Below are 10,850 nucleotides of genomic sequence, written 5' to 3' on the forward strand. Positions count from 1 at the left end.
GAGAGACGATCGCGTCACTCAAAGTGGGAGAATGGGCAAACCCACCGCCCCGTTAACTCTTTACTTGTCAGACTGAGCGGCGAGAGGACGCCTCCCCGCTCTCTCTCTTTCTTTCCCCCTCTCAAGTATCCTCCTACCGCTGCTGGACGCGTAAGTTACATCTCCATTTACTCCCCCCCCCCCCCCAAAAAAAATATGCATATTTGAATGTTTTACATCATCGTGATGAAACAAGCTCACGATGCAATCAAAATGTGGAACGATTCAAATGGAAAATAATAATGATGACACATTTAAGCCTTTGAATAAACCGAGCATACAAGTGTTCCAGAAGAATAGCTCTCTAAAATTGGACTGGCGAAAAAGTCCCGAGCGCCGAGTACCACCTAAAAAAAATACTCAACTCTCCAAGTACCACTGTAATGACCAACATTAAAATACAGTACCATAGTAGGCCTACGTGTTCACAAGAAACAGAGACAGATTTTGTACTGTATTTTGTAAAAAGTATATTTCATATTATTATAAGCATAGTTTGAACATCAACATTGTGCTTAAAGCTATAATGTAGAACAACAAAAAAGTCATTTTCACCTGAGCCAGTGCTAGAGGAGATGACACAATGCTGATTGAGCCATTCAGCTCCTCCGACATCTCGCTGTAATTCAGTATCTTATTTTTCATATTGAGTGAATGGCCTACTCATTTCCCACGCCGGCACGGTCGGTGGCGCACGGCAAACGACAGCAAGGGCAATGTCGCATGTCGAAATGTCGTCCACTCACATCAGGGGCATAACATGCATTGCCTACGTCATATTGAAGCGACAGCTCTGTTCTTTTGCTGTCATGTAGAATTCGAGCTTAGGGGGTTAGAGTAAAAGTTACGTACTACAGCTTTAAATTTAGGAAATAAAAAAAAAAAAAACTACTAATATAACAATTTGATTCAAATGTATTGCACGTAAGTTACCTAAAACATTTTGCCCTAAATAAAAGTTTAAAACAGACTCATTTGTAAAGATGAAATGCAAAAGGTATTGTACTAAAAAGTGAAATATAACTGAATTGTCTTGGAAGTGATTATTTGGAGTACCACCAGAGGGAGCCTGCCTACCACTAGAGGTACTGGTGGCGCACTGAAAATCACTGGCGTAGAGGTTGCATCTTCTCCCTGCGCTTGCTTGGGGTTTCCCCAAGTACTCCACCTTCTTCCCTTATTTCAAAACATGCACGTTTGATTCATTGGATACTCGTCTAAAATGCACGGGGAGAACATGCAAACTCCACACAGGTGAATATACAGGCGAGACCGGATTGGAATTCCTCAGAACTGTGAGGCAGCCGCGCTAACCAGTTGTCACCGTGCCGTCAGAAAATAATATAATATATGATCTTAATAATTACTATAATACTTTCTTTACCCGTATGGCAGCAGCAGCAGCAGCAGCTCATCTCTAAGGACTTGGGCTTTGGAGCTGGTGGGGGATGGGTTCAAGCCCTACCGTCCATGAAAATGTACACCTGGCAAGTAAGCAACGAGTTGTTGGGGAGATGCGAGTCTGCTTGCTGCTTACTGTCTAGGTTCCCTTGAGCAAGGCGCCATCCCCACGACCCGGCTCAAGTGGTGCAGTGCTGTTTGCATGCCTTTTTCTTTCTTGTTCCAGTTTCCTGGGTAATCATTGGTGGGGTTGCACCTGTTGTCTATGACAATTGACGGGGTATTTTGGCGCAGCAGAAGTGGAACGACAGTGCCTTATTATTGAATTTCATCGCTTGCTTCCATTGCCTTGTGCTTCCTGTCGCCGGCTTTATTTAGTTCCTGTTTAAAAATGTATTTTTAGTTGTATTTGTTGTTCTAACCGTGTGTTTCGTTTGGATGCAATTCGTCAGTACGTCTTTGTTTTCTGTTAGTTCATCTGATCTTGTGTCGGTTCAATTCTTTTATTTCAGTTCCTGGCGACATTTGTTTGTTGTGGCTCGATGCATTTTGTATTCGTTCTTATTCTCACGTCCTCCTTTTGCCGTCGTCTCCTTTCGTCGTATTCTGGCCGTGGTAATTCACGTGTTTCATGCTCTTTTTGTCCACCAACTGCTGTTTTGCTTTCTGTAGTCTTGAGTCTGCTTTGGAGTCCAAATGTGTGGTATCTGGTCATATTCTACTCAACACTTTCACTCTGAATCCCCTCCTTGCGTGCGTGTGTGTGACTTGGTTCTCTGTGTGGTGTGGAACGCAAAATTTACAGCAAAGTGTAAGTTCAATATTCCCTTGAGGGATTATAATGAGGATCATAAATAAATTAATTACATTAAATGACCATGTGACTTTCAAAAGACATCTAGCCATGACAAATGTCTTCAATGAGTTCCTTTTTTCGTAACATGGTGAGCCTAACAAAGGATGATCTTTTTTTTTTTTTTTTGGTATTTACATTAAAATCAGGCCAACAAAAAGCTCCCATTAGTGTTGGAAAGATTATGTCAAAACGCCCTCTGAAGACACCCTGCTGAAAAGCAAACATGCATGATATCCTTTACCCCCTTGCTTAATGTGAGCTGTTAAACGTTGGGCTTTCATCACAGTAAAAGCATCAGTTCTCCCATATATCCATGTTAGGGAGAGATCAAAGTCAGTTCAAGGAAGCGGCGTCAAGTCTTAGTGCTGAGGTAATGAGAGTTTTTCATCCATTCTCTCTTTTTTCTTCTTCCTTGGGCCAGCAGTATCTCAGGAGGCCAAGTAACGGTACGAATCGCTCTGAGCCCTTGGCTGTGTGGGGGGTTTCTTTCACTGACCCTCGGTAGAAAAACAAATACACATTCATACCAAAATGCTCAATGCGGCATGCACATTACATGCTAATAAACACATTAGACACAGACTAGGGAATTACCTTAGCTCACTTGCGTACACAAAATGAGTGGGACAAGAATTAGGGTTGTTTCTGACCAGGATTTGGCCGTACCCCAGCCTCTCTTAAGAGCGCGGCGACTGGGTCGCTGTCACTTTAACAACATGAAGTTACAACCCAAATGGGATGTCAGGGGTTAGCAGGGTTTCTAAAGAGAACTATGTGAATATATTTCCTCCTATGGGCTTGCCCCCATCATGACCTCCCCCGGGAACAAGAAGTAACCATAGCGATTGGCATTTTTACAGTCAAATTAAAACATCTTGGAACCGGCTGAAAGCAGGAGGGGAAAGCAGCCTCTCCAAAATTAGTGAGCCATCATCATGACAGAAAGTAGCAGGGACATGGTGTCATCCAGGGACTGTATCGATTAACCCATAAATAGTATACGGCCTCTGCACAGCATCTCTCCCGGCGTACACTATAAATGGAAGTTATCACAATGGCATCAGTCTTGCTTTCCCGTCTGCATGAAATATAACATCACATAAGACATAAAGATGAAAAGATTGAGTTAGTGAATGCTGCACAGACTGAACGCATTCGTACTTAAGTTACTCCAAAACAAAAATGCTGAACGCTGAGCATTTTAGCAGTGCAAAATAACGGAATCATTTCTCAGTTGAAACTCAGCCGTCATAACACATAGTACGCGTCCAATTAGATTATTCTGATGTAATTCCCGTGCTGTTTGCGTGATACACGGGGCGTTATCATGATATATTGTGTATTAAACAGCCAATTTCTCTGTATTCAGACCCTTTTTGAGGCATTGTAATGATATCTGTCCAAATAGAAGAACATGTGATGGTGAATTAAAGAAGAAGTCATGGCACAACTGACAAAAAAATATTGACAATCCCTACATTAAATGACATTTTCACATTTGTTATCGTGTATGTATAGCATGTCCTTAATATTTTACAATGAATTTAGCATAATTCATAGCTGAATGGTGAATTTACCTTCATACATCAGACTCTGTTCAGTCAAAACGATAGCTTTTATTGTCAAGTCGTCCGCTTAAAACATTCCATTCATTACCCCAGGTGATGGGCCATTCTTTATTGAAAAATTGAAAACAATAGGCTCCATTCTTGATGGTGGGGTGACTCTTGATAGACAAAATCAAGTGACAATCAAGTATTCATTGCATTCTATTTTTCGTTTTCAAGCTCTCTGCGGGAGGCAGGACTCATGGCATCTCTGTATGTTCCGCTATTCTCAGTGTTCTTCAGCCTTCGGTCTGATTTCCCTTATGGCTGCAATAATACTGCCGGTCCAAAAATGTAATGCCTGTATCTGAGTTTTCTTAATCTATTTGTATGTGGCAGAACACATGAAACATCCCACTTGCGCAGACGCGCAAATTGTAAGTAAGTAACTCCACAAGCACAATCATCTGGCAGTACCAACACTGGCGTAAACCCTAATACATAAATAATACAAATATTAAACATTGCTTGTGGTATATTTGACCTGTCATGACATGTCCCCGTATTGATTTGAATCCGGATAACATCCACATTGTTCCACCGGCCGCCGTTGGCAATTATCTTGCTTGTTTGATGGTTGACACACCATTAATGTGTACTGTAATTTGGACCATATGTAAAGGGGCTTGGAATTGCTTTGAAAAAAAGGCGTGCAGTCGCTGCATAGTCAGTGCGTAGTGAAAAGACGTTAAAATGTGAGAGGGGAATGGAATTTAGACTGCAGACTTTAGTATGAAGCTCCTTCTGCCTGGAACCTGTTGGTGTAATTGTAACCACCAATGTGTAAGGTGCTCAGTTCTTATATAATTGGGTGGAGCAACACATGCCGAATGCCCAAATGCATCACTGAGCACCGTGAAAAAAAAAAAAAATCAGGTAAATTGAAATGATGAAAACCAGTTTAACACTCCACAACTGAGTACTACAAAGTTCTCAGTCTTTGCACATTTTCAGCAATTATCAGTAGACCTGAATAATGTATTAGGAAATAAATCTTTTACAGGGTCTTTAAAGACAGAAACACAGACAGATCTATCGCCGACAGGGCACGTCCAAGTAGGAAACAAAAGAAGTGTCGCTCGATTATAGCCAATACGTGCATGACGCAATATGAAGTGATGACATGTTCCCGAGCCCTACTGCCTGTTTACTTTTGCGGTATTTTAGTTTTACATGTGTTATTTTTTCTCTTTATTCTCTTGTGAAACAGTCAAATTGTGACACTTAAGAGCTAAAAAGCGTAATACCGCTTAAATCCAGCCTTAAAGGACCTCTTTAGGGGAAGGCAACCCAGCATTCAGGTATCTAAACACAGAAGTGACCAAAGTGAGATGTTGGTAATGTACAGTATCTTGAACATTTAACTAAAGTATGCATTAAAAAAAGCTGCAAATTTGATGTAGTTTTCGTCTCACTTATTTCTGGATACATTTGTTTATCTGTATTTTCGCCTTGTTGGCGTGTTACGTTGTTATCCGTGTATTCATGGGGGTATGTTGATGTGTGTGTGTGTGTGTGTGTGTGTGTGTGTGGGTATGTAATGCAAGGCCCGTTGAGAAGAGTGATTGCTTCTCTCCTGCCTAGTAGGTGCAATGGGGACTGAGGCTGTGTCTTTGGGCAGCTGTATGGATGGCTTGAGGAGGTCTCCATCATTCATAAAGCGCACTCCTACATGTAGAATTGATCTTGTAAAGAAGCAGGGTGGCAGTAGCACTTCATCAGTCTTTCCCAACCACAAATCACTCTGAGGTGTGTGTGTGTGTCCCCCCCCCCCCCCCCAAGGGGAAGAGTTGACACCATTGTCAGCGCAGCGGTCCCCTCAGACAACAGAAGGGGCAGGGCAGGAACTCTCACTCATCTCAAGGGCCAAAATGTCCGGTGAAAGACGGAGAGCAATTCGCTCTTGCCAACATTATTGTTGTCGTTTTTGTGATGTTAATCCAAATAAAAGACTGACACACACAGTATTACTTCAGCTGACATTAAAGCTAAATCAGGCCGAGTGATGAACTACATACAGTGAACCATCTTACACGGGATGTTCTGAAATCATACAAATAAGAATTGGGGTACATTATTATTATTATTATTTTTTTAACAAAACGCACGCACTGCACACATTTCGGGTACACATTTGAATACCATTATTTCCTCCTGGAAAAAACAAACAAATTCCAAATCTGAACAAGCTGGAGGTCAAAGAGCGGTCTGAAATGAATTGTGTGTCAGAGGTTGCATTGCGGTAGGCTTTTGTCATTGTTTGAATCCAATGCATGCCTTACTTTACTTTTACCTGACTAATGTGAATAATGCACCCAAACGCCAGACAGTTACGTCAAACAGGTTTAATAAAGTATGCATAATTAAAGCTACCTTTACTCATAGTGCTTAATAAATGCTTCTCTGCCTATTAATACACCAGGTAATTCATTTGTAAAAATCTGCTCTGAATGGCACAGACTAATTTCCACTCTGTAAAGTGAATCGGTGAGATGAAGAGCTTGCCTTTGGCCTCAGCTTTTTGTCGTTCCACTCATCTTACATTAAGAAGCAAGCGTCTCCTGCTGCTGCACCGTTTGGACTTTTGTCATTGATCTTCATTCTAAAATAATCTCTTATCATTTCTCATTGTGAGCCTGCAGAGAAACCTTTTCCATATGCCAATTCATTAGCTTCACTCTGAAAATAGAACGGCTCAGGGAAAGGTGGACATGAGATGGAGGTTCGCAGCCAGCACCTTTAAAATATGTCCTCCAATCCACCTTAAACACTCATGATATTCTTAAAGCTTTTGACCAGCTGCATATTTCATGGCCTACTCCACAAGGCATTACTTTGCTACTGTAATGTCTTTGCTCTCCTGCTGGTTTTCACCCATCCCCCTTGTTATGAAGCTCTACAGTTCACTTCTGTGCGCATGTCTCCATTATAGAACTTTAACATTCACAAACTGAAGGGGTCAGACAGTGAAAAGGTCTCTTTAACATTTCTCAATGCTCCTCTGCAGACAGTCAGCACGCAACTCTTTCTCTGTCCAGTCCGCAGGCGAAGAGACACAAGACAAAGGAGCTTTTTTATTCATCTGTAGGAAATTATTTGCAAAAATCTGATAAGGTTCCTCCTTTAGGGTGGGCAGATGACGCTACACCATTTCAATTAGCACACCTCTGATTGTAGGGGTTGAAGTAAGATAATTGATCACGTCTCTCTCCTCTTTTCTTGCCCAAAAGAACCTCTTAAAATATTCAGGTAGATTATGAATGGTTACACCCCTATCTATTTATAGCCACGTTATTGACAGTATTACATTTGTATGGCATCAAGGTGAGGGGTTTAATTTAAGACTACTGCAGACCTGCTCTGAATATTTAGCAAAAGACTGATTAAGGAACATTGATTTATACGATTACACTGTTCACAGGAAACTGGCAAACGCGGAATCTACGCTGTAGATTTGCGATCGTGGACAATTCTTAACATCTGAGTGTCTAATAATCGTGGACGACCTTGTGAGTGAAATTCCAAGCCGCGTCTGGCACATTGCTCCGGTGATATTCTGTCAGTCTGTCTGACTGTCAACATGTCTTTGATAGGCTGATCTCTCTCTTTGCCCTTCCCGCTCAGACGGCTAACATAAAAGGAAGGATGTTTATGATGGACGGGCAGCGTTTTTAAAGCGAGGCGTCACATGGCGCTTGATGGGAGGGATCCGAATCGAGATGGCTGTGATGTGACGAGACAGACAGGAACATCCTTCTCGTCATGTCAAGATGTCAAGCAGCGGGAGTCTTAGCAGAAAAGACAGTATCATCAGTCTCCCAAGTGAAGCAAGGATTGCAAAGAGGGCGTCATTTCTGCAGTACCTGGGCTGACTTCTTTTTTTTTCAAGGTGATAACTAACTGGCAGTCAGGAAAATCAGAAGGAAATTTGCAACTTGTCAACAACAGCTCAGATCTGACCGAAGACCTTGCTTAGCTTGAGTGTCTTGGATCATTCATACAAAGGTTGTTGTCACCTTGAAAGAGCCACCAGTCCAGAAAGTTCTTATTTCAACTCTAGTAACATACATGACGACACTGTTTTGGGCAGTTCACAAAAAATGTAAGAAAAAAAATCACCATTAAAAGATGAATGGGATTTCGGCTCTTCTCGGCAATAATGAGCCTTACTTCATGGAACAGCTTTTATGAAGCCATCAAATTACCAAATTACCCTTTACCAAATAAGGGTGGCTGACTTGAAAGTCCTCTCACAAGTCCAGATATTATTCCTGTCATACAGTATAATTCACTGTATTCTGTTGCTTGGATGAAAGCTACTGCTTAGTATCGGCTTCTACTGTAAGCTATCTAAAAACCTTTTATGTAATTAGTTGGATTTAGAGAAATGTATTTTTGTCCAAGCGAATGCACCTATATCAATGGGGTACAGTTTCTCTCCCTATAAACGAAATAAAAATCATAAAAAATGTAACACACTTGCTTTGCTGCTTGTCTATGAATAAACAAGTGAGGTGTCCTTTTAAAAAAATCTGCATAAATTGACACCAATTAAAAATGCGACTCTGCCTTCTCTCGAGCCTCCCTGCCTCTTATCCTGGTTGTAATTAGCCTTTGACCATCCAGTGCTCACACAGACATGGACACTGAAGGACAGACGTAGTTTAAGCAGTTGATTTGTCATAGAAATTTCTCATTAGGCTGAAAATCTTGAGGGCAGTGCTCTTCATTTATGACATTATGGAGTACATTAAGCAATATTATCACTTAAGAAGGGTTATGGAAGTGTCAATGCAGAGTCTGGCTTTGGCTGTGGTGCCAACTCCATTTGCCAGGGTTTTTACAGCATGCCCCGGTGACACTGCCATGTGTGGAGAACCACTAGAAGCTGGTGATGATGGGTGGTAAGTCCCTTGCCTATTGGGAGTGATCAGAATTCATATTAGCACGTTTGCACGCTGATGCAGCCCGTCACTCCAGGTGCCAAATGGTCCCTCTGGAGTCAGTCACTCACAGGGAGGAAGCATTTTTATCCATCTGGACACAAACACAATTGCTGTAATATTCAACATGGGAGGGGAAATTAGAAATACAAATGAAAATGATGATTAAAAAAAAAAAAAAAAAAAAAGCAAAACTGTATTTCTAGATGTCTAAGCTTGTAGGTTATACCTGCTTATTATTCTAAGATTCAGAGAAGTACAGCAGGAATTCAGCCTTGGAGAAAAGACTGCTGAATTTTGATTGACACAGACAGAGATGTTTTCAGTTCTAATGTTTTGGTTATCTCAGGGGTGGCCATTTTTTTTTACTCCAAGAAATACATACAGAAAAAAAATGCACACGATGCATAATAAAATGAATCCGGGTCTAGATATGCTAAGCAGTTAAATTTTGCTGTCGCGTGCGGGGAGTAGCTGGACCCAAGAGCAGGCGGAGGCAGATGTAAAACGATGAACAGTTTATTGAGGAAAGGTTATGGAGGTGGCAGGCAGTGGACAGAACAGGCGGCTGGCTTGGTGGCAGGAATGACGTGGGTCAGGAACACACGGGAGCACTGGGAACGAGGAGACACAAGAGTTAACAAGGGAAGCGAGGAACAGTATAGCTTACTTGACATGAGGTGGGCCGTGGTACCGCTAGGAGAGGCTGCAACACTTAGCCCAGGGTTTCCGGGAACAGGCGGGCTTATATACACCGGTGGTGATGAGGCTGATTGAACCTTAAACATTTAAACCTTGAATTTTCGCTTTAATTTTATTTTGACAACTAGTTAGCCAGTTAGCAGTAGCTGGCTAGCTCTCGTCAGTCATCTGCCACGATATGTTGAATGCATCTTGCATAACTTCCTCCGATTCGCAGTCACAGTCTGTCTGCTCCTCACGGCAACACAATGCCTTGTTCCGCTAAGATTTTCGTCTCGTGGGAGAGCAGTTCTCCTCAATGTGAGACTACTGATCGACGTGAACGGTGGCTACAACTGTGCGTATGCGCAAGTCAAAATGTATTGCAGCTCTTGTCAGAATAAAAGACATACTTTGATTCGTTTTCATTCAAATGCGAAAATTATGATTCGGGATTCGTTTTTTTTTTTCAAGCAGACGCGCGAGCGAATCTGAATTGGCACTCATTCGTTTGCAGCACTAATGTATTACATTTTAGTGGAATACTACTGCAAATTACAACCTGAACAACGATACATAGTGTATATTATTGAAATAATAAAGCGTTATTAGCACTACAAGACAGAAGTTTTGATACAGTTCTTGTATTGGATGTTATTAGAATTTGCATCTCATTAGATTAGTATGTGGGAGACTATCTGGCTGCCACGTGTGTGTATTACCAGTGTGGACTTGCTCATGATTGGATATTTGCAGCAAATCCATACAGCAAAAGTGGTCTTTCTCTCACACCAGCTGGCCATAGTGTTGTATTTTTTTTTTTTTTTTTTGTAATTTCAAGAGATTAATGACACTGTCACACACTGGTGAAGCATCCTTAACTAAGATTCAGCAGCATAATGTCCACTCCATCTTTGTTTCACTTCCCTCACTCAAAATGCACTCCAATCAGCATTAGGCCATCTTGAATACCTCCTCATTCTGGCTACCGCACAGCTATGGTGTGAATGTTTTTTGCCAAACAGATGGAAAAGCGTCACTGTATTGCACACAGACACACTTACTTCCCCTTGTGATTATTTTGCAGCCCACATTGACATCCAGTCATTCATTACAAACAGAATTTATGTGCAAGCGTTGTGGATTCCCTTTAAAAACAGATGTCTCCCGTACATCTAATTAACCAACAAACCAAATTTTCCACTCGCTCACCAAATCCTCTCCACTTATACTATTTATTGTCTGCACTGCATCAGGAGTGTACACACAAGCAGCATTTTGTTGTAGGTGTTGCGCTGGTGACCTTGGTGCCCGATAACCTAA

General features: G+C 41.6%; 1 long non-coding RNA gene across 1 annotated transcript; it reads left to right on the forward strand.

Annotated features, from left to right (window-relative positions):
* The first annotated feature begins 12 nt into the window (after positions 1–12).
* On the forward strand, positions 13–8,482 carry LOC133478082 (uncharacterized). Its single transcript, XR_009788560.1, has 4 exons — positions 13–150; positions 1,435–1,530; positions 7,325–7,412; positions 7,497–8,482. It is a non-coding gene; the product is annotated as an uncharacterized LOC133478082 (long non-coding RNA).
* The last annotated feature ends 2,368 nt before the right edge of the window (positions 8,483–10,850 follow it).

This window comes from Phyllopteryx taeniolatus, chromosome 5, assembly GCF_024500385.1.
Source record: "Phyllopteryx taeniolatus isolate TA_2022b chromosome 5, UOR_Ptae_1.2, whole genome shotgun sequence".
Taxonomy (NCBI): Eukaryota; Metazoa; Chordata; class Actinopteri; order Syngnathiformes; family Syngnathidae; genus Phyllopteryx; species Phyllopteryx taeniolatus.